The sequence below is a fragment of the Giraffa tippelskirchi genome, chromosome 6 (genome assembly GCF_054371585.1).
Source record: "Giraffa tippelskirchi isolate mGirTip1 chromosome 6, T2T-mGirTip1v1.2.pri, whole genome shotgun sequence".
Classification (NCBI taxonomy): Eukaryota; Metazoa; Chordata; class Mammalia; order Artiodactyla; family Giraffidae; genus Giraffa; species Giraffa tippelskirchi.
Window position 1 is genome coordinate 139,200,012 of NC_137280.1, and position 25,606 is coordinate 139,225,617.

A 25,606-nucleotide genomic window follows, 5' to 3' on the forward strand; every position below is an offset into this window, starting at 1 on the left:
GAAATGGTAACCCACTCCAGTATTCTTGCCTGGGAAATCCCATGGACAGAGGAGCCTGGTAGGCTACAGTCCAAGGCATCACAGAGTTGTACGTATCTTAGCAATTAAACAACAACAGCAACACAATATTATAAACCTAATGGAAGCCACTTATATGATTTTAAATTTTCTGATAGCCACCTTAAAAAATTAGAATCAATTATTAAGTATTTGTGTAATGTAACCCCGTTTGTCAGTATCATGGTCATTTCAACCCAGAATCAATATTAAAATAATTACATTCTATTTTTGGTTCTAAGTCTTCAAAATCTTGTGTGTATTTTATACACTCAACACATTTCAATTTGGACTAGCCACATTCCATATACTCAGTAGCAACATGTGGCCAGTGGCTATAGTGTTGGACAGTGCAGATCTGTACTTCAAGTCATAAGTAGCATGAAGACTCTTTAAGACAAGTAGCTAGAAACAGCTTAGCCAGCAGCAGATGCTGCTGGATATTTGCCTGCCCATCTGTTTAGCTTCAAGTTCCCCTTTCCCTCAGGCTCCAAGTCATCTGCCTGCCTCGACTAAGCAATGTGGGAAATTATGAATGATAGCCCATTCCCTACAGCCCCGGCCCCTCAACACTCAGTACCCATAAAGCCCACACAACAGGGGCATCATCTTTCCAAGCTGACAGCCCTGGGAGATGACACTTGTGGTAAATTAAGCGGAATGCTGATGACAAATGAAGCGTGGTCACAATCTAGCAGAACTGGGCATCAGCAGAGTCTACAGTGGCTCTTGACAAATGCATTCTCTTTCCATAGCATTCGAGTACTGGATCATCTATTATCCTGCCTATTATGTTTGTAGAGAGAAATAAAATGAAATGGAACTCACATACTCACTGTAAAGGCAGATTTACAAGATACCGTCACGATTTGTCTGGGGGAGGAAATCCCCTTGTATGAGGGCATGATTGTTAAGAACATCTTTATGCAGTGAATGAAGGCTTTGTTCACACTTCAGAAGTGCTGGTCAATCCTACAAGAGTGGAAGAACAGAAATTTCCTTTCATGAATCAGGCAGTCCAACTAAACCAGCACATTTTTCAAAACCCTAAAGGACAGGTGAATTTTGAATAATTATGTAAGCCTGCTTCTGAGAACAGAATGGTACAATTGGCTACATGATTTGTCACTCTGGAATAATACCGTAAAAGTAGAAGGCAATAATATCCATAAACAAAGTCTACTCTAATGAATACAGCAATTAAAAAAATTTTTTTTTAAAAATGGATAGCCTGGCATTCCTTTTTGGAAGTGCACTTATTTGTAAATTTTAAAAAGTGATGTGAAATTGATGTGGGGAGGAATCATAATGATCATCTGGTCCAAGGCAATCAGAAATGTGGTGATTCACCTCTCTGATCTGGGGTAGGTGTTGATAATCAGTCCTTCTTGCCATATGAAGGACTCTAAATACGGCCTCAAAATTTTTCTCCATGAGAAGTTTCAGGCAGCATTCCAAGCAATCAGGATTATCAGGATGAACCTACCCACTTTCCTTCATCTAGGCCAGTTTTTTTCACATCATACATAAGTAATACAAGGTTCAGAGTTAAGGTTCTGTCTGCAATCTCATTTACCAGGAATTATTGGTGGGAAGACTGGAACCTATACACATTCTGGTCCCTAGTAGTAGTGGTAGTGATTTCAGTTGCTCATTCATGTCTGACTCTTTGCAACCCCATGGACTGTAGTCCACCAGGCTTCTCTGTCCATGGGATTCTCCAGGCAAAGTACTGGAGTGGGTTGCCACTCCCTTCCCCAGAAGATCTTCCCAACCTAGGGACCAAACCTGGGTCCTCCCGCATTACGGACAGATACTTTACCATCTGAGCCACCAGGGAAGCCCAAGTTTGTTCTTTTACTATTACATTCTACCTGTGGATGGTTTGGGCTGCAAGAATGTTTTGTATATTGTACAAAAATCTGTTTTTTGCAAGTTATGTATGTCTAGGAAGATAGAAATGTGTCTATCTTTTGTAGTCACAAAGACCAGATCCCACAGAGGTCCATCCACGTGACAATTCTTTAGATTCTTCACAGCAGCTCATATGGCCCTGTGCAGAAGCTTCCATTATGCTCAAGATCTTATGCTGGGTTATTACTGTGTGTTCTGGTCTTTCTCTGGTCACTCTGGATAGCTTTAGTGTGTCTTCATCTCTTTTAGAGAGTGCTCTTCAGAAACAGACATGATGCTCCCAGTGTGGACCAACAACTGCAGGGTAGTACACTGAATGAGGACAGGATATAGATTATTCAAAGAGTTTAGAAGATTACCCACACTACAATATCATCACAATTTTTTGCCATATATGCATGCAGGCTCTATAAACTTTTATATAATAATTCTTTAAAACATTTATATTTTTCATACATAAATTTACTTGAAAAAGAACTTTTTATTTCTGCAAATAAAGACTTGTTGACATAAATAGAAGGAAGCCATAAAAGTGAACACAATGAAGATGAAAGTACGTTTTTCACTTCTAGTTAAATACTCTTTTACCTGCCAAAATCTCTTTGTTACAAGAACTAGTAATAGGTGTCGGAGAGTTGTTGAAACCATACTAGTGTCAAATTGAGGCTTTGTAATAGTCAGAAAATTGAAAGGAAAATGATAAAAGAATAACTATCTCCAGGTGATAAAGAACCTGCCTGCCAATGTAGGAGACTTAAGAGACACAGGTTCGATCCCTGGGTCAGGAAGGTCCCCTGGAGGAGGGCATGGCAACCCACTCCAGTATTCTTGCCTGGAGAATCCCAAGGACAGAGGAGCCTGGCAGGCTACCGTCCATCGGGTCGCACAGAGTTGGACACGACTGAAGCTACTTAGCACAGCATAGCACATCTCCCTGTGGGATTCCACATAATGTAAAGATATGTCCCTACACCCCAACAACGTTGCTGTTGTCACCTCATGTGATGCTACTTGCTCTACCCCACCCACAGCATTTCCATGGGCAGCCAGGGCTATGGATCCTGCACTCTGGAAAACATATATTCCCTGTACGTCTATCACTGTTTCCCCTTAGCTGCCTAAAGAAACAACATCTTCTTTTCTGACTCAGATGTAGGTCTCCCTCCAGAAGCCAGTAGCCTTGTCCTTCTGTGGCTCTTCCTTTTCCTAGCTCTGTTACTTTATTGCTGTGCCATTAAGTAAGGATGTTTCAGGGCAAACACTCTGAGATATTCTGTTTTTCCTCTGAGTCATGAGTTTTTTTTCCTTGGTGATTGCTAGGCTCTTTTCTTCCCAAAAGATCTCTTGAAAATTGGGAGGACCTTCACACCTCAAGGAATCAGTCTCCTACAAGGGCCTCTATGGGTCTGTAGCTGCAGAGACCAAACAGAGACCATTGTCTTTGTGGAGTCTCATGAGAGAGGAAGAAATGCTGACCAGAAAAACTCCCTTTTCCTTACAATCCTGTATTTGTCATCAGAACTCCCACTGTTTGAGATTGGGTTAACAGCGTGGGTTTGTGTGGGCGCTGAAGTCAGGTTCTCTGGGTTTGAACTGTTGGCTTTGATACTTTTCAGCTGTGTAACTTTGAGAAAGTTAGTTAATATCTCAGTACCTCAGTTTACTTATCTTTGAAATGACCCTTATAGTAGTACCACCTCATAGGGTTACTGTGAGAATCAGATGAGGTTAACTGACATATGGCACTTAGACAGCAGTGCCCAAATGTGTAGTACTCACTCAGTGAGGGCCAGCAATGATGACGACCATCATGGTGTATTTCCTCAAAGACATATTTCTTGTTTACAATTCTTATTATTTTGGCCAGAGGTAAGGGAGGAAACATAAAGAAATAGTACCTTCCAACCACCTCAGAAGGACCACATATTTCTTCCTAATAATAATCTTCCTTCCAGAAAGGTAACCACTGTCCTGCTTTTTATTGTAGACACTAATATTTTACATTTTTATCATCTATTTAAGCATCCCTAAATATTGCAGGCTAGTTTTTTTTCATTTCAAACTATTTAAATGGAATAATTTCTATTTTATTTCGCTCATCTTTGTGACTTTGGGCTTCACCCATGAGGTACATGCAGTATATTTATCTTCATGGTGTTATTTAGATATATCACAATATATTCATTCTATTGTTGATAGATGGTTGGGTTGTTTCTGGATGTTGATTATTACCTGTAATGCTGCTATGTTCATCCTTCCATAATCTCTTTGTAGACGTGGGAAAGAATTTGAGGTGATTAATTCACAGAAGAGAAAATGAAAGATAGATGTATGCTTCTCTTTCATTGACACGGGTGATCTTTTCCAAAGTGGTTTTGTCTGATTTATCAATTTCTTTATTTTGAGTTCTGTTTAAGGTATCCCTCATGATAGGAAAAGGTATCCTTTTCTATTATCTTCTAGTTTTATTGTTTAGACTTTTCTGTTTAAATCACATATTTGTTTCTGGTGTGAGGTAGGTTCAAGTTTCATTTCTTCCTACAGAGATATCCTGTTGACCTAGAACCGTTTATTAAAAACTCTCTATAATGAAAATTTGATGATAAATAAAATATATATATATTTTAAGTATGGGTCTATTTGTGGGCTTTTTTCTTTCTCTTTGTCTCTCTCTTTGTTTTAGCTACTGAAGTTTTATAATGTCTTAATATCTGTTCAGCAAGTTCTCTCTATCTGATCTTCTTCAAGAATTCCTATCTATTCTTTGCCCTTGGCATTTCCACATGAATGTTTAACATATAAGCTTACCAAGTTATGAGCACACATAATACACAACCATCAGTTGGGATTTTGATTGGAATTACTTTAAACTTAGAGTTCAGTTAAAAAATTAACTTCATCATATTATGAGACTTCTAATCCAAAAACATGGTATATCTCCCAATTTATTTATCTTCCTTAAGTTCTCTTGATAATGCCTTGGAGCAGAGATTCTTAAACTCCAGCATGCCTCAGAATCACTTAGATGGCTTGTTAAATTCCAATTGCTGGGTGGCCATCTCAGAGTCCAAGTATATTTGGGGTGTGACTTGAGTATTTGCATTTCTAAGAAGTTCCCAGGTAATGCTCGTGGTGTTCATCCCAAGACCATCCTTTGAGAATCACTGATTTATGATTTCCAGGGTGTTGATCTTGGATATAGTTTATTGGAATAATTACAAGGTATTCAGTTCAGTCGCTCAGTCATGTCCAACTCTTTGCAACCCCATGGACTGCAGCATGCCAGGCCTCCCTGTCCCTCACCAACTCCCGGAGTTTACTCAAACTCATGTCCATTGAGTTGGTGATGCCGTCCAACCAATTCATCCTCTGTCATCCCCTTCTCCTCCCGTCTTCAGTCTTTCCCAGCATCAGGATGTTTTCAAATGAGTCAGTTCTTCACATCAGGTGGCCAAAGTATTAAATTCTTAAAGGTATTATAATTGTGTTTAGATTTTATTTTCTGTCTGTTGTTGGTGTTTTTAATACTGAGTTTCTGCCTGTGGACGTGCTATACTCACTTGTGTTACTCATAGGTTATTTTGGGTTTACTGTGTGAAAACTCTCCAGGGGGCTGTCAAAAGTAATCCTCAGCCTCTAATGTCTATTCCAATTTGTATATATCCTATGATCAAATTGACGCTAAATGTCTGACTCTGCATTTCCTTCTCCAGGACCTTGGTCTAATAATTTTTCACAACATTACTACTTCTCTGATGCCTTTAAGGAGACACTTTCATATCTTGCCCATATTTTCTGACTGTTCTCAGCTGGAAGGCTTGTCTGAATTCCTTTGTGACCAATACCAGAATTACCCCTCTAACCATAAGTGGAAACCATAGTCTCTTAATGTTTTTCTGTGGACTAATTTCTATTTCCTTCTTAGATACTATTCTATAAAACTCCTCAGTCATGGTACTTGGAACATTTTTGGTACTCTATTTAAAATACTCTTTGGAGGAGTTCAGTGGGAAGGGTATAGAAGGAAATTAGTAGAGGTAGTGAAGACAAATTGAACTATAGTACTCATAATATTAATGTTAGAAATAACTGTACCAAATACATATTTCAAGTAATTACTTCTTCCTATATCCAGTGTTTTGCCTTTATTATTCATTGGACACAGGTTGTGGGCAAGTCACAAAAATTGAAACTCAGTCATCATTTCTCCAAAATGGAAGAGGAAAGAAGATGAATTAATTTGGCAATTTCTAGCTCTAAATTGCATGTGCCACAGAATAGGAGCAAGGCCTTTTTGGATTCCCTTTACATGATGGTGCACTACTAAATATTTGTTGAATGAAAAAATAAATATCTTAATCTCCAAGTGAATTTTTCCAGCTTATTATCCTATTTAAGTGTTGACAGGTCTTATCTCCAGGGCTGCCTACAAAAGAATGTCATGCCTGTTGTTTACAATTATCCCCTCATAATAGCAGCGGGAATTGTAACACATACAGCATGTAAAAGTACACATTGGACAGTAATAAAAGGGGAAGGAATTTCTTCTTCTTCTTTGTTTTTTTTTTTTAAGAATTTGAGGTCAGATTATGTACCAGCTTGATTTTGTATGTCCTGACTGGAAACATGGTGTAAGATTCATTATTCAGTTCAGTTTCAGTTCAGTCGCTCAGTTGTGTCTAACTCTTTGCGACCCCATGGACCACAGCATGCCAGGCCTCCCTGTCCATCACCAACACCCGGAGTTTACCCAGATTCATGTCCATCAAGTCGGTGATGCCATCCAACCATCTCATGCTTTGTTGTCCCCTTCTCCTTCCGCCCTCAATCTTTCCCAGCATCAGGGTCTTTTCAAATGAAAAGCTCTTCACATCAGGTGGCCAAAGTATTGGAGTTTCAGCTTCAACATCAGTCTTTCCAATGAACACTCAGGACTGAGCTCTTTTAGGATGGACTGGTTGGACCTCCTTGCAGTCCAAGGGACTCTTAAGAGTCTTCTCCAACACCACAGTTCAAAAGCATTAGTTCTTCAGTGCTCAGCTTTCTTTATAGTCCAACTCTCACATCCATACACGACTACTGGAAAAACCATAGCCTTGACTAGATGGACCTTTGTTGGCAAAGTAATGTCTCTGCTTTTAAATATGCTGTCTAGGTTCATTATACCTAAACTTAAATATCAGTTTACATTACTGAGCATTTAATAGAGTGAAATGAATGCTTGGTAATAAAAATCCTTTTAATGAAAAGATGAAGATGGTATTGTAAGAAGCAGAAACAACTCAGAGTTGTTCATGTCGCACACACATACACTCACACAGACACACACTACAAGAAAAATTATTGATCTGCTTTAGGTCTCATCTGCAACATTTGTTATATGCCTGTTACAAGTCTCAGAAGGGAGATGCCCATCCAGGAATTCTTTTATTCAGTAGTCATCCAGGACCACATATTCACAACATTATTTGGATGAAATTGGTTTAGGAGGGTGGCTAGGAAATGATCCTGCAAGGGAACATTTGGTCTCAAATTTGCTAATATTAATTCTGGGATTGTCAATTCTTGAAGTATTTCTGGCCTCAGTGATTTTAGGGTCCACCAAGAATAAAGAGATAACCACAGTAGACAACACCCTTGATTCCTTGATTCTAATGAAGACATGGATGAGCTCACATGTGTTCCTGTGCATAAGAATGAACACCTTCATTGCTCTCTAGAAAGAGAGGACAGGTCTGACCTAGCTCTTAGGTTGTCACTAGAAAAAATGAATGGCAAGGTCATCTTTTCAATCAAGCTCAAGAGATACAAGCAAAGTTTAATTCTCAGGCAAACAAGGGCCACAGTTTTGTTGGGGAGGCAGACTTGGCCATAGCAAACAAAAGTCCCAAACTGGTGGTACAAAATGTCATGAGATATGGGAACAGGGAAACTGAACCCCAGGGAAGTGGGATTCAGTCAGTCAGTTTAGTTGCTCAGTTGCCCAACTCTTTGCGACCGCATGGAATGCAGCACGCCAGGCTTCCCTGTCCATCACCAACTCCCAGAGCTTACTCAAACTCACGTCCATTGAGTCGGTGATGCCATCCAACATCTCATCCTCTGTCGTCCCCTTCTTCTCCTGCCCTCAATCTTTCCCAGCATCAAGGTCTTTTCCAATGAGTCAGCTCTTTGCATCAGGTGACCAAAGTATTGGAGTTTCAGCTTCAACATCAGTCCTTCCAGTGAGCACCCAGGACTGATCTCCTTTAGGATAGACTGGTTGGATCTCCTTGCAGCCCAAGGGACTCTCAAGAGTCTTCTCCCACACCACAGTTCAAAAGTATCAATTCTTCAGTGCTCAGCTTTCTTTATAGTCCAACTCTCACATCCATACATGACTACTGGAAAAACCATAGCTTTGACTAGACAGACCTTTGTTGGCAAATGTCTCTGCTTTTTAATATGCTATGTAGGTTGATCATAGCTTTTCTTCCAAGGAGCAAGTGTCTTTTAATTTCATGGCTACAGTCCCCATCTGCAGTGATTTTGGAGCCCCCAAAACTAGTCTCTCACTGTTTCCATTGTTTCACCATCTATTTACCATGAAGTGGTGGAACTAGATGCCATGATCTTAGTTTTCTGAATGTTGAGTTTTAAGCCAACTTTTTCACTCTCCTCTTTTGCTTTCATCAAGAGGGACTTTAGTTCTTCTTCGCTTTCTGCCATAAGGGCGGTGCCATTTGCATATCTGAGATTATTGATTTTTTCCCAGGAATCTTGATTCCAGCTTGTGCTTCATCCACTCCAGCATTTCTCATGATGTATTCTGCATGTAAGTTAAATAAGCCGGGTGACAATATGCAGCCTTGACGTACTCCTTTCCCGATTTGGAACCAGTCGGTTGTTCCACGTCCAGTTCTAACTGTTGCTTCTTGACCTGCATACAGATTTCTCAGGTGGCAGGTCAGATGGTCTGGTTCTCCCACCTCTTGAAGAATTTTCCACAGTTTATTGTGATCCACCCAGTCAAAGGCTTTGGCATAGTCAATAAAGCAGAAGTAGATGTTCCTGTTGCTTTTTTGATGATCCAACGGATGTTGGCAATTTGATCTCTGGTTCCTCTTCCTTTTCTAGATCCAGCTTGAACATCTGGACGTTCACAGTTCACATACTGTTGAATCCTGGTTTGGAAATTTTGAACATTACTTTGCTAGTGTGTGAGATGAGTGCAATTGTGTAGTAGTTTGAGCATTCTTTGGCATTGCCTTTCTTTGGGATTGGAATGAAAACTGACCTTTTCCAGTCCTGCGGCCACTGCTGAGTTTTCCAAATTTGCTGGCATATTAAGTGCAGCACTTTCACAGCATCACCTTTGAGGATTTTAAATAGCTCAACTGGAATTCCATCACCTCCACTAGCTTTGTCCACCGTGGTGCTTCCTAAGGCCCACTTTACTTCACACTCCAAGATGTCTGGCTCTAGGTGAGTGATCACACCCAGTGGTTATCTGGGTCATGAAGACCTTTTTTGTATAGTTCTTCTCAGTATTCTTGCTACCTCTTCTTAATATCTTCTGCTTCTGTTAGGTCCATACCATTTCTGTCCTTTATTGTGCCCATCTTTGCATGAAATGTTCCCTTGAAATCTCTATCAAGAGATCTCTAGTCTTTCCCATTCTATTGTTTTCCACTATTTCTTTGCATTGATCCCTGAGGAAGGCTTTCTTATCTCTCCTTGCTATTCTTTGGAACTCTGCATTCAAATGGGTATATCTTTCCTTTTCTCCTTTGCCTTTTGTTTCAGAAAGTATCTTCAAGGAGACTGTTACAACTCCATCATCAGCATGAACTTGTATGCTCTCAAACTGGAGGAAATAGGATCATTTCGATGAATTTCTGGTTTGTTGCTGTCACATGTCAACACAACTGGTCTTTCTCATAAATGAAATCTGAGCTTTGCTCCCTACACCCTCTCTGTCTCCTACTAACAGAACTTCACTTATCTGCTTGGGATTTGGCTTGGGGTATGATCTCATTTTATTATTTAAGAAAACTGAGGAAGGAATATCATAAAATTAATTTTCGCAATGAGATATCTGCTTACCAAGTACTACTAATTCACAAGCATTGACATGTGGCTCAAAAAACTAGAAAAAGAACATAGTTGTCTAGAGAGAGAGAAATGTTCCAGACCTTTGCCTTAGGTGGTATATATATTGATCGTGATAAAACTTTCTATAATTCTTAGGACTGCCTTCTTTTCTCCTTTCTAGAGAAGCCTATTTGTACATTGCCATGTGGAAGCTAGTATGAAAGTGAAAGTAAAGTTGCTCAGTCGTGTCTGACTCTTTGCGACCCCGTGGACTGTAGCCTACCAGGCTCCTCTCTCCATGGGATTCTCCAGCCAAGAATACTGGAGTGGGTTGCCATTTCCTTCTCCAGGGGATCCTCCCAACCCAGGGATCAAACCCGGGTCTCCCGCATTGCAGGCAGACGCTTTAACCTCTGAGCCACCAGGGAAGGTCAGCTGGAAGCTAGTATAAAGAAGACAAAAATAAAGAACCACCTGAATACAGAAACAGAAACAACATAATTCTTTCTGAAACATTTAGAGAACAGCTTCCAGGGCATTTGAGTTGGGTCTTGAAGGATGAATTGGATTTTCCCAGATCGGAAGGAAAGGAGGTCGTTTTTTAAAGGGAAGCATCATAATATTTTCTGTGGTTCATCTGTCCATGTCCTAAATCTCATTGTCTTCTACGTTCTTTATAATCCTGCTTGGGGGCTCAAGAAGAGCTGATTTGTCCTCCTGCACAATTGGTTTTATATACAGACGCACACCTTGCCTCACCAGTGACTGTCCTTTGGACTGTCTGCTGAAAAAGCAGGGCCATCTGTTCTGACAGACGTTACCCAGATAACATCAGTGATGCCAAGGGCTCTTTCTTTCTCTTCTGACCTACTTAGTCTTCCACCAACCAGCATTGTCTCCTCTTCATTACCGCATTGTGCTAAACATTTACTGTTTTCTCCTTTCCTCCCTTTCTGCTCAGCAATGTTCCGTTTGCTTTTAGGAAAACAGTTAGCCATGGAGCTGATTTCTGAGTTATTGTGCTTCTAAATCCTCTTGCAATCCATATGCAATCATCTGCTTATTAGGGTTAAATGAGTTCAACTGATACTATAAAACTTTGATTAATGGCAACATATGGGTAATACTTCTGGTGAATTGAATTTTCAGGTTAACTGGGGGTTAAATGGGAGGTTTAATAAAATTGCCAAGTACTTATCCTTATCTCTTTTATGGCACTTAGCACATTTTACCTTATCTGGGCATTTTTAAAGTTCATGTCTTATCTTCCCTAATCATCTGTGAACTCTCTGATGACTGAGTCTGAGCCTTATGCTAATCTGTAAATGTGGTCCAACAGACAGTATTTTTAAGAAAATGACATCATCTTCATCATCATGTAATTGTGTCATGGTTAATCGCATGGACTCTGTAGCCAAACAACCTCAGGCTGGATACTGTCTCTGTCATTTACTAATTCTGTGTGCTTAGACAGGTCACTTAAATTCTTAGTTTCCTCATTTGTACAATGGGGAAAATTTTAATAATAATCTCACACAGCTGTTATGAGAAATAAATAACTTAATATTTAAGAAGTTCTTAGAAAAATGAGTGAACACTTTACTAAGTGCTCTGTGTTCATATTCCCATTTGATGTCAAAGGAAGATGCTATTATTACCCCATGTTACACATGAGGAAACTGGAAGGCAGAGAAGTTAAAAAACTTACACAAGATCACACAGCTAGTAAGCAGCAGAGGTAAGTTTGAGTGAAGGAGATTTGGCTTGACAACCTGCACTCGTAACATATTGCTCTTGTAATCATATTTTGCATCTTTGTAATAGTCATATGTTGGATCTGCCCAACTATGGGGAGAGTTGCTTTTTCTAACATGTCCAACCAGGTGAGTAGGGGGCACTGCTCATCACAGTGACTAGTGAAACTGGCAGGATTAGGACTTACTGTGACCATGACCTGTGCTTCCAAGACTGCAACCGTAGTAGAAAGGACACAGTCAATTACCCATTTGCCTTACAAGGGAAGCATGAGATTTTAGTGGCTACAGCAAGTCATGTGGCTACCCACAATTTGAAAAGAGGTGGGAAAGTGCAGCCTTACCATGACCCAGGGGACAGAAAGCTAGAAATACTAGTGAATAACAATCCCTAGGGTACCCAAAGGCTCTCAAATTACCTGGCAAAACCTGGACACTAGACATAGGCTTAAATAAGTAGGTGCACAAACTTGAGAAGGCTAGCTTCTTAGTCTGAAGCAGGGTTCCTCAATCCTGGCAGTATTCACACATTGAACCAGATGATTCTTTGTAGTATGCATGTGCATTGAGGGAAGGGTATCCTATATTTGTAGGATGTTTAGCTGCATCCTTGACCTTCTCCAGTCATGATAATTAAATGTCTTCAGTCATTGCCCAATGACCCCTGGGAGCCAAAACCACCCCCAGTTGAGGACTTCTGTTCTAAAATAACCTCATTTGTATTCATGGCTGTCGAGTCGTGGGGAAATTCAGGCTATGCTATGACACCTCTGTAAGGAACGTGTGGAAGATTCTATGGATTAAAAAACAGTGTCAGAGGCTCAGAACCTTGTAGAAAGTCATTGGTTTCAATCTGGTATAAGAAACTGCTGCTGCTGCTAAGTCGCTTCAGTCGTGTCTGACTCTGCGCGACCCCATAGACGGCAGTCCACTAGGCTCCCCCGTCCCTGGGATTCTCCAGGCAAGAACACTGGAGTGGGTTGCCATTTCCTTCTCCAATGCATGAAAGTAAAAAGTGGAAGTGAAGTCGCTCAGTCGTGTCCAACTCTTAGCGACCCCATAGACTGCAGCCTACCAGGCTCCACCATCCATGGGATTTTCCAGGCAAGAGTACTGGAGTGGGGTGCCATTGCCTTCTCCTGGTATAAGAAACTACATTCCCTGAAATCTCTGTCAAGTACTTTTTGCTATACCACATTTCCTAACCTCTTTTCTTAAGTTTTGTACAGTGACTTTATACTTTGCAAAGTTCTTCAGTGAATCCACCTCAAATTGTCAGCCACTGTAATTTTCAGCCTATTTATTTTTCTTGGTCCTCTGTGGAAGTAGGGAACAGCTGGTCATCATGTTCTGTATATAATTACTTTTCATGTATTTGAAGACTGTTATTAAACCATCCCCAAGCTTCTCTATGCTGGGGTAATTGTTATGCTCAAACATGTTCTAGGAATTGTGTAAAGCCAAAGAGAAGATAGAGTCTCCAAACTAATGTTTGTGTATTAAAATTGAAGAAAAGCAAATTTTAACTGAAAATATCAACTGAGAAATAAGGCTAAAATCTGAAACTCTGAGGTTTCGTTTTCAGCTTTTTTCTTCTTTTTTTTCTTATTTGTTTATTACAGTTATGGCTGCTGACCTGAAAATTTAATTTATTACAGTGGAAATTAATGTCCTAATTAAGATTTTATAGTACTTTTAATCTTAATAATATTCTAATGGAAATCCAGTGATGGACAAGATAACTGCATCTCTGCCTGTCACATATCAGGACATGACCAGACATAGTCCAGTTAACTGTACTGGCACTGATGAGAGGCCATAGCTTGAAACAAGACCTTCCCACAATAATATATAACTTGGACAGTCAGTGATAAAAACTAACATTTATTCCATGCTTTCCATCTGCCAGACCAAATGCTAAGAGATTTACAAGAATTATCCCATTTAATATCATTAACTCTAAGAGGTACTTGCCATTATTATCCTCATTGTAAAGAATTAGAAAGTGCAGATCAGAGAGGTTAAGTAACTTGCCCAACGTCACAGAGCTGGTGTTAGAATTAGAGTTTGAAATTAAGAACGCTGATGCTAGAGCCTGTGGTCTTAACTGTAATAATATGTGGCCTCTGTGCAGGCAGGGGCCATATCTTATTAATCTGTGCATGTCCAGTGTGTAGCTCCTAGAATCAATTCTCAGAAATATTTATTGATGAGTAAGCAAGTGGTGAATGACAGAGCAGAAATGTGGAACGACAGTGTGGGCTGTGGTTCAGAACATTAGGTGCTGAGGCATCACTATCTCACTTCACCCCAGCTCACCCCAGGGTGGCCTGGATGCCTTCTTTAGGATTCCATGCCAACCTGTGTGTGCCTATATCCATGCATTGACCTCACTGTATTATAAATTTATGTGCCTGTTTCTCCAGCTAGAGCAGTGATTCTCAACTGAGGGCAAGTTTTCCTCCCAAAGGAATCGGGCAGTGTCTGCACATTTCTGATTGTCACACTGAGGGCTGCTACTTCCATGTAGTGAGTAGAGGCTGGGATGATGCTAAACATCCTGCAATGCACAGCAGAGCTCTTCACCACAACTGTCCTGTCCCAAATGTCAGTAGTGACAAGACTGAGTAGCCCTGAGCTAAACACAGAGCTCCTTTGTGAAAGCATCCTTGTGTTTGGAATCACCTCTGTATGCCGAGTGCCAGGCAAATCCCTAACATATCACTGGGCTCAATATACATGGATCAAAGGAGTAGAGAGTGAAAGAATGTGTGAATGGATGATAGAAGAAGCAATGTAGACTGGATTCCATTTTTTTGAGAGTATGTGTAGTTCCACAAGCAGTTCGCATAAGGAGAGAGAGGCAATGGCAACCCACTCCAGTACTCTTGCCTGGAAAATCCCATGGATGGAGGAGCCTGGTGGGCTGCAGTCCATGGGGTCGCTAAGAGTCGGACACGACTGAGTGACTTCACTTTCACTTTTCACTTTCATGTATTGGAGAAGGAAATGGAAACCCACTCCAGTGTTCTTGCCTGGAGAATCTCAGGGACGGCAGAGCTTGGTCGGCTGCCGTCTATGGGGTCGCACAGAGTCGACCACGACTGAAGCGACTTAGCAGCAGCAGCAGTGGGATATTACTTGGATGTATTAATTGATGTCCCCCCTTTACTTTCTCTTACCTCAGAGCCCTTCTTCCATTTACGCAACAGCTAGAATGTTTTACCTCTCCTACTCTCAAAGAAGGGGGTGGGACAGCAGAACTAGAAAATAAAAGAATAATATTTCTGGCTTTGGAGTTTCCAAAGCTGAGGTTCAAGTATAAGATTAAAAAAAAAAAACAACTTAGAAAAGCACAGTTAGTCACATATTCAGTTTCCTTATCTCTGAGACTAGATCAAATTGTCACCTGACCAGAGGGAGGTGGTGAAGAAACAAAGACTTGATTTTGGGTGGATCCCTGGGGCGAGACCTCACATTATGTTACCCTCCTCTGAGTTTTGGGCTGGAGGTAGAGAGAGCATCACATGAGGGATCTGAGGAATCCGAAAGCAAGGATGTACTTCCCCCATCTCTGCATAAACCCCAGAGAGTGGGTAAGAGCTGAGCAATCCCTTGTACCTGGAATGATGTAAGAACAATGGAGCAGAAATGACTGCATGAAGTTTCTAGATTGAACCACCAAACTCCCCAGATCACAGACTGGCACAGATATGGCTTCGATCAAGGGGAGGCCACAATCAGCAGAGCCAGATTTGCAGAGGATTGGAATCAGTTATCTCTGAGGATGCCAACACAGATACATAACCATGGCCCTTACCAGTTCCTCCCCACTTGTGTCATGGTCCCAAGTAGCCTTGGGGAAAAGGATGTTTGGGGCATCCTGAATTGAGTAAGTTCAGCTTTCACCACACGCAGAAGACAATGGCAACCCACTCCAGTACTCTTGCCTGGAAAATCCCATGGACGGCGGAGCCTGCTAGGCTGCAGTCCATGGGGTCGTGAAGAGTCGGACATGACTGAGCGACTTCACTTTCACTTTTCACTTTCATGCATTGGAGAAGGAAATGGCAACCCACTCCAGTGTTCTTGCCTGGAGAATCCCAGGGACGGCGGAGCCTGATGGGCTGCCGTCTATGGGGTTGCACAGAGTTGGGCACAACTGAAGTGACTTAGCAGCAGCAGCTTTCACCACAATGAAGGTAGGCTCAGAAGAGACATTAAGTTCAATTTAACAGGAAATGGATTCTTGCCTGGAAAATTCCGTGAGCAGAGGGGCTTGGCAGGCTACAGTCCATGGGGCCGCAAAAAGTTGGACATGACTGAGTATACACACAAAAAGAAACAGAATTAACATTTCTTGCCTCTGATCTGTGGTCTACCATTTGCACTTGCTGCAGAAGCTTATCAGATGATAGTAGGAACCCAGCAACAATCTCGCCATTAATAATTCTTGCAAACCTAAATGGGATATTGATTGAGAATAAGGCAAGAGTCTAACATTGAGCCGGCAGTATACAAAAGAAATTATCCACTCAGAACTTCATTCCCTGAAGCAAGGCAGGATTCCTACCACCAGAACTGCATTGCAAGAAGCAAATGGAGTCTGTGAAGTGAAGGAAGCTGTGGAGTTACCAAACTCAGAGACAAGATCAAGCTGAATTAGTGATGGTTGAGACCTGAGGCAGTGTTCTTAGCACAGCATGGACATGGCTTAAAGACCTTCCTTCAGGGGTCATCTTTGGCAGTAATGAATGATATGGGTAGAGCAGTTAGGGTCAACATAGCCTCAGTCCTGAGGAAGAAGGAGAGCAAGCCTGAGAACACGTGTCTAAATGAGTCAGTCTTTGACAAACATATCTTAAAATAAAAGACAATGGAAATTACCAGATAAAAATAGTGTCCACAATACTTACATTACACCTCAAAGATCCTAATGGCTTGAATCTAAGACTTTATGATTCAAATATTAATTTTTCTGTCAAACATGTTTGTGTGTGTGGTGGTTAATCTGATCATTTGGAGGAAAACATGATGGGAAATGTGTTTCTGGAGTCCTTTTGGGGCTTATCCAACTAAAACAGGATCTTTTACATGAACTTTTTTAAAAAAAATTGTGTTAAATTGTATAGTAATATTCTTTTTCCCCCTCCTTCCAAGGTTTACAGGAATCTCCTTGATCACTGGTATGTTCTTCAAGGGCCGGTGAGAGTTGATTCCTGTCAGTTTCTCTAGATTTGTCGCCTGACATTCTTCATCTCTCATCTCCTTTTCCATCACACTGGACTTGATGTGCTCTTTGCCTACTCTAGTGTGGGCTCACCTGATACTTCAGAAAGTGAACTTATTTGAACTAAGGCTCTTTGTGAATATCATTGGGAGTAATAAGAATTTTGAACTGAGATTATCCTAGATAGGGTGGGCCTCAAATGCACTGACAGGGTCCTTATAAGAGACAGAAAAGGAGAAGACAGAGAGACACAAAGAAGAGAAGGCCATGTAAAGATGGAGGTAGAGATTGGGGTGATGAATTTAGAAGTCAAAGAATTGCAAGAGTTGCCAACAGAAGTTTGGATGAAAGCATGTGATGATTTCTCATTCAGAGCCTCCAGGTGGAACCAGTCCTGCTGACACTTTTATTGCAGACTTCTAGTCTCTGAAGATAAATTTTTGTTTTTTTCTTTTAAGCCACCAAATTTATGATAATTTGTCACAGTTGTCCTAGAAACTAACACAACTATGCAAAGTTTTGTGACTGCTGTGTGCTCCCTCTTCTCAGGCTGATGCACATGCCGTGTCCTCTCCTTCTACACGTCCCCTCCAATCAGTATCTCCTCTTCAGTGACTTTTGGTGAGATTTTAGCATACTTCCTGTAAAGGACCAGATAATAATATTCTAACTTTGTGAACCATATATGGGTCCTTGTCACAGCTACTCACATCTGCTCTTAAATCGTGAAAACAGCCATAGGTTGTATGTAATCTAGTCAAAATGGTTGTGTTTCAGGAAAGCTACTTATAAAAGTAGAGGGTGATGGATTTACCTGTGGGTCACAATTTAATGACCACTGCTTTGGTTATTTTCCAGCACTCAACTTAAACATCATTTTCTCAGGAACCTTACCCTAACTATTTTAGGTTTTCATATCACTTATCCCACTTATGATGATCTTTTCCAGTTTTGTTGAGATGTAATTGATCTGTAATATTGTGTAAGTTTGATCTTAAAGTGAGATTTGATACAGCAAGATGATTTGATGCATTTGTATATTGCAAAATGATTACCACAATAAGGTTAGTTACACCTCCATCACCTCACATAATTACCTTTTTTGTGTGTTTGGTGGTGAGAACATTTAAGATACATTGTTTTGTAAACATTCAAATATATAGTTATGTTAGCGATAATCACCATGCTATGTATTACATCCCAAGAATTTATTTACCTTATAACTGGAAGTTTGTGTATTCTCACCAGAATCTTTCCATTCTTCTTAGCTCCAGCCCCTGGCCACCACCATTCTACTCTTTCTATGAATTCAGCTTTTTTTTTTTTTTGGATCCCATATGCATAAGCATGATCATACTTACTTGTCTTTTTTTGTCTGACTTGTTTAACTTAGCATACTGCCCTCAGAGTCCATGCATGTCATTGCAAATGTCAGAATTTCCTTCTTTTTGGGGGCTGAATAATATTCCATTGTATATATGTATCTTCTTCGTCCATTTGTCTGTTGATGGACACTTACGTTGTTTATTGGCTATTTTGAAAAATGCTACAGTGAACATAGAGGGGCAAATAACTCTTTGTCATCTTGATTTTGTTTCCTTCAGATTTATACTCAGAGTGGAGATTTCTGGATCATATGATAGTTATATTTTTAATTTTTTAAGGAACCTCCATACTGTTTTCCATAGTGGCTACACCAATTTACATTTCCACAAACAGTGTACAAGGGTTTCCTTATCTTCACATCCTCACTAACACTGTTATCTTTTTTTAAAAAATTAAACTAATTTTTTTATTTTATTTTTTTACCACTTAGACTACCTTCTTCCATTTCTCTACCTCCCCAATTCCCATCTCTGGCAACCACCAATTTGTTCTCTGTATCTCTGAACCTCTTTCTATTTGTCTAAGATTCTTTATATAAGTGAAATCATATGGTGTTTGTCTTTCTTTGTCAGACTTATTTCACTTAGCATAATGCCCTCAAGGTCCATCCCTGTCACAGATGGCAGGATTTCATTCTTCTTTATAGCTGAATAATATTTCATTCTCTCTCTCTCTCTCTATATATATATATACACATATATATACACACATACACACACACAAACACACATAACAATTTCCTTATCCATTCATCTATAGATAGATACTTGGGTTGTTTATCTTTTGTATATTTGATAATCGCCATTTTAGTAGGTATGAGGTGTGGTTTTGATTTGCATGTCCTTGATGATTAATGATATTGAGCACATTTCCATGTACCTGTTGACCATCTTTGTGTTTGCTTTGGAGAAATGTCTATTTAGGTCCTTTCCATATTTTTTAGTATTCCCTGGTAGCTCAGCTGGTAAAGAATCCACCTGCAATGTAGGAGACCCCGGTTTGATTCCTGGGTGGGGAAGATCCACTGGATAAGGGATAGACTACCCACTCCAAGATTCTTGGACTTACCTAGTGGCTCAGATGGTAAAGAATCTGCCTGCAATGTGGGAGACTTGAGTTCGATCCTTGGGTTGGGGAGATCCTCTACATAAGATAATGGCTACCCACTCCAGTATTCTGGCCTGGAGAATTCAATGGGCAGAGGAACCTGGCAGGCTATAGTCCACAGGGTTGCAAAGAGTTGGACACAACTGAGTGACTTTCACTTCACTTCACATATTTTTTAATCAGAATAGATAAAAGGTGGAAAGTAACCTAACTGTCCATCAATGGATGAATAAATAAAGTGTGATACATACTTGCCATTGAACATTATTTAGCTTTTTAAAAAGGAATGAAATTCTGACACCTACTACAACATTGAGGGATTTTTAGAACATTATGCTAATTGAAATAAACACAAAGAGAAAATTAGTGTATGATGTACCTAGAAAAAGGCAAATTCAGAGAAAATATACTGGTTGGGATTGAAGGGAGCAGAATAGAGTGTCATTGTTTAATGGGTGTAGAATTTCTGTTTGGGATGATGGAAAGGCTCTGAAAGTGGATATTGGTGATAGTTTCATAGCACTGTGAGCATACAGTTCAGTACCACTGAATTATACTCCTAAAAATGGTTAAATGGTAAATACAATTTTAAAAATATGCAGAATCAATTAATCAGATAAGGTATGGGAAGAGACCGGGCCAGGATGGAATAGGACAGAATAGAAAAGAATGGATCATAGGATGGTATTGCTGAGAAGGACATCAGAGATCAGCAGACCTGGGTTGAGGCCAACTGGGCCACTCGTTTGCTCTATGTCCTCAAATACATCTTTGCCCTGCATTTCTGAAATTTGCTAATCTACAAACTCTGATTACTCTGTTGTTCTGGCATTTGATTTCAGTCTGGGTTTTCTTCAGGGTCATCTGGAGAAGAAGGTCATTGGCTTTTGTGATGGGGCCCTTTTGATCTTTGGCCAACTGTGTTGGTTGGTTTCTTCTGCCTGATCCCCAGGCTCATTCCGATTTCCTGTGCAGTTTTGTGTAAAGATATCTTCATTGGGAAACACCTGCTGGCTCACTTTGCTTCACAATAAGTTTCATTCCTTTTATGGGTGGGACACCCAGCTCCAGGGGAAGAAGGCAGGAGGTCTAGCATTTACTTCAGATTCTAACTCAACTTAAAATCTTGTATCTGCCAATAGAGTTCTATTTTTGCTAAGAATAATGAAGATAACAACCCCTGCTTGTCTCTTTTTTTTTCTGTTAATTTACTGGATTTTTGGGGGGGGAGAATAAAATTATTAGGTAAAATTGACTCTACTTTAGTGGATCCACAGCAAAAAAAAGAAAAACAGTGTTTGCTGCAGTTTAGTATGTCCCTACCAGAGTGTGTGCTTCAGGAGACGAGGACTCTCTTCCCACAAGCAGGCAGAGAAGATGAATCAAAGTTGCTCTGGATCCAGCATCAGGAGGATGATGGTCAGTCCTGGCTCTGCCACCATTTTTAACTTATGATACTGGGTAATCACTTGTTTATTGCCCTGATGACTTGTTTCCTTCCTCTTGTGTAAGGTGAGCGGCATTAAATGAGATCATCGTGAACGTTTCCTTTTAGCTCTGATGGCTTATGATTTTTCTAGTACTTAGCTCTGTTCTTTCATATCTCAGGAAATTAACAAATGTTTACTAGGTTGAATTGAATAAATTGCTATTTATTATTCATTTCAGTCGCTCAGTTGTGTCTGACTCTTTGCGACCCCATGAACCAAACGAAGCACGCCAGGCCTCCCTGTCCATCACCAACTCCCAGAGTCCACTCAAACCCATGTCCATGGAATCAGTGATGCCATCCAACCATCCCATCCTCTGTCGTCCCCTTCTCCTCCTGCCCTCAATCTTTCCCAGCATCAAGGTCTTTTCCAATGAGTCAGCTCTTTGCATGAGGTGGCCAGAGTATTGGAGTTTCAGCTTCAACATCAGTCCTTCCAATGAACACCCAGGACGGATCTCCTTGCAGTCCAAGGAACTCTCAAGAGTCTTTTCCAACACCACAGTTCACCGAAGAATTGATGCTTTTGAACACCACAGTTCAAAAGCATCAATTCTTCGGTGCTCAGCTTTCTTTATAGTCTCACTCTCACATCCATATATGACCACTGGAAAAACCATAGCCTTGACTAGACAGACCTTTGTTGGCAAAGTAATGTCTCTGCTTTTTAAAATACTGTCTAGGTTGGTCATAACTTTCCTTCCAAGGAGTAAGCTTCTTTTAATTTCATGGCTGCAGTCACCATCTGCAGATTTTTTTTAGATTTTGGAGCCCAGAAAAATAAAATCAGCCACTGTTTCCCCTGTTTCCCCATCTATCTGCCATGAAGTGATGGGACCAGATGCCATGATCTTAGTTTTCTGAATGTTGAGCTTGAAGCCAACTTTTTCACTCTCCTCTTTCACTTTCATCAAGAAGCTCTTTAGTTCTTCTTTGCTTTCTGCCATAAGGGTGGTGTCATTTTCATATCTGAGGTTATTGATATTTCTCCCGGCAATCTTGATTCCAGCTTGTGCTTCCTCCAGCCCAGCATTTCTCATGATGTACTCTGCATAGAAGTTAAATAAACAGGGTGACAATATACAGCCTTGACGTACTCCTTTCCCAATTTGGAGCCAGTCTGTTGTTCCATGTCCAGTTCTAACTGTTGCTTCCTGACCTGCATACAGGTTTCTCAAGAGGCAGGTCAGGTGGTCTGGTATTCCCATCTCTTTCAGAATTTTCCACAGTTTATTGTGATCCACTCAGTCAAAGGCTTTGGCATAGTCAATAAAGCAGAAATAGATGTTTTTCTGGAACTCTCTTGCTTTTTCGATGATCCAATGTATGTTGGCAATTTGATCTCTGGTTCCTCTGCCTTTTCTAAAACCAGCTTGAACATCTGGAAGTTCACGGTTCACGTATTGCTGAACCCTGGCTTGAAGAATTTTAATCATTACTTTACTAGTGTGTGAGATGAGTGCAATTGTGTGGTAGTTTGAGCATTGTTTGGCATTGCCTTTCTTTGGGACTGGAATGAAAACTGACCTTTTCCAGTCCTGTGGCCACTGCTGCGTTTTCCAAATTTGCTGGCATATTGAGTGCAACACTTTCACAGCATCATCTTTCAGGATTTGAAATAGCTCAACTGGAATTCTATCGCCTCCACTAGTTTTGTTTGTAGTGATGCTTCCTAAGGCCCACTTGACTTCACATTCCAGGTGAAGTGATCACACCATCATGATTATCTGGGTTGTGAAGATCTTTTTTGTACAGTTCTTCTGTGTATTCTTGCCATCTCTTCTTAATATCTTCTGCTTCTGTTAGGTCCCTAGCATTTCTGTCCTTTATTGAGCCCATCTTTATTATTAGTCAAGTGTCATTGACTCATCACATCATTTAGGTTTCTAGAAAGATGTTTGGTACTTCTTTTATTATTCTTAGTAGAAATGTTTCAGTGATCATTTATATTTACTGGTTTGAATATGACTGGTATTAGTAGTAATAATAATAATAATAATAATAATAATAATAAACATATAAGAAGTCCTAGTATATTCCAGACACATGCTAGGTATTTAAAAATTTAATTCTTAGCACAGACTTATAAGATAGATAGACACATTAACCCTGTTTGATAGATGAGGTAATGAACATGTTAAATAACTGGATATGTTCGTATACAGGCTCATGATAACCGACCTAAAGGAACAGGTCAGATGGCAGATGATAGAGGTAAAGCTGAACCTTGTTTAGTCTGGCTTCATATAGGATTGCCACATTGAGCAAATACAAATATAGGATTCCAAATTAAGTTTAAATTTTAGATAAACATTGAATAATTTATAAGTACGTCCTGTGCCTTTCAACTACCCTCATCTGCTACCAATAAGATGGGAAATATATTTTTTACCATTGGCTTCTGGATTCAGCATGTAAAATGGATTCCCTTGAAGAAAATTATATTGAAACAGAACTCTTGTTTCTTATAGGCCACTTGGCATGCTATACTGTAGGACTGCCAGGAAATCAAGGTAGAATTTATTTCTAGGGGGTAAAAGGATACAAAATGAAAGGTTCCCATGTTAGGAAAATGGGCCCACATGCTGTGAAACCTTGTTTTATCCTGTATCTCTTATAAGAAATGATTTTTGTGTCCTACTTCTCTCATGAATGTCCTCTCTGCTACTTGGGCTTTCTGGAGCATCTTTTAAATTAAAAGATGAAACAAGTGGAATTTTTTTAAAACTCAGATGAAATCTGGAATGATGGCCCTGAATGAAGGCACATTCCCTTGTGGATCATTTGAGAATGTTACTTCCGTGTGCTTGATCTGGAATATCTGATAAGTCTGTTGCTATGACAATGGATTCTTGTTAGTGGGTGATGTAGAAATTTGATATGTACATTCACAGTGAGCCCTGTGTTCCAGCCTCTTTGCTACAATGTCAAATCTCATGGAGTTGGAGGGGTTCCACCTTAATGTAAGAAACTGAATTTACAGCAAGAGGCAGTATATTTTATTGATTAAGAGCCTGAAGGAAGTCCAGCCTGGGTTCCTGTCCACTTACCATCACTTCAACTCATTTTCTTCCATGTTAAGTAGGCTTAATAATAGTTCCTATTTCATAGGCTTGTGTGAAGAGGATTCATGAAGGGGTTTATGTAAAACAGTTAGCACAGTATCTGGCAAGTAGTCCTCAATAAATGCCATTGCTGTTGGTTGTTGTTGTTGTTTTTTTTAATCATTATTATGAAATTAAAATAGTATATTCCAGGGAATTTTGGTGAAGGTTGATAAAGTTATGTTTTTGTCACCCAGTTTACCCATGATAGGCAGCAAGAAGAGTTAAAACTGAGAAACAAAAATGGGAACCAAAATACAAAGGCTCTGGTACTAGTCTGCCAATCTGGTTGTGGGAAGTAGGGCAAGTTGTTGGGTTACTTGAAACCTCATTGTGTTTCTGTCAAATAGTAATATTGATTAGCTTGCCCCCACCCTGACCTGCAAGGTGTTGTGGGAATTCAATGAGATGATATATATATGAAATGGTTTAAGTCCTGGGAAGTGCTATACAAGTATAAAGTATGCCGCCTTATAAACAGCTGGCCATTTCTCACAAGTGCTTCTGCAACACTGTAATAATAGCATCTCTTCCTTCAGGTTCAGAATTTGGCCTTTATCTGCCATGAGGCCAGGCTGCTCTTTGCCAAGGCCAAACACAGACACTGTTTTTTCATTTTGCCCCATGATGTACCCCACTCCCTCACTCCCTTGGTGGGAACAATTTGTAGAGTGCTATTATGGGCACAGATTGGACTTCTTGAGCCTTGTCCTAGGATCAGAGTTAGGGTTAGGTGTAGGGTTAGGGTTTGCAATCCTCTCACACAGGTCATATTTAGTAACAATGCCGTATGTGTACATGCGTGCTAAGTAGCTTCAATCATGTTCAACTCTTTGCGACTCTATGGACTGTAACCCTTCAGGCTCCTCTGTCCTTGGGATTCTCCAGGCAAGAACACTGGATTGGGTTGCCATACCCTCCTTCAGGGGATCTTCAGTTAAAGCCACCCTGAGTGCCTAAGTAAGAGAGACTGCAGGCAGCAGACGATGGTTTGCGGTGGGTCACATTTTAAAGTCACTGGTCATCTTGAGTTGCTATTGTTCTATGGCCATTACTCAAACTGTAGTTTCTCATCGAAGTCCTGTCTCTAAGCAACAGAGAACCTAAGTCAGTGTAGTTTTCACAGTCTGGATTTTGAGTCATATTCTTTGAAAACCTGTCAGCATTCTCCCTTGGACATTAACCAATAAAATTGGATTTTTAACAGTCAAGGTAATGTTATTTATCCTTACAGCATCACAGAAATTGGCACTGAGGACAGTTTCTCTCCTGAAGAATCACTCAGTTTGAGAATCACATTTCTACTCACCAAACAGAAATATCATGAAGTTTAAATCCATTATCTGAGACATAAGATTGAGGCTGTGGAACATGTTTCTGGTGGGAATGTAAAATGGCAGAACTACTTTTGAGAATGGTTCAGCAGTTTCTTGTAAAATTGACATACAGTATAATCCAACCATTCCACTCGTAGATATTTACACAGAGGGAT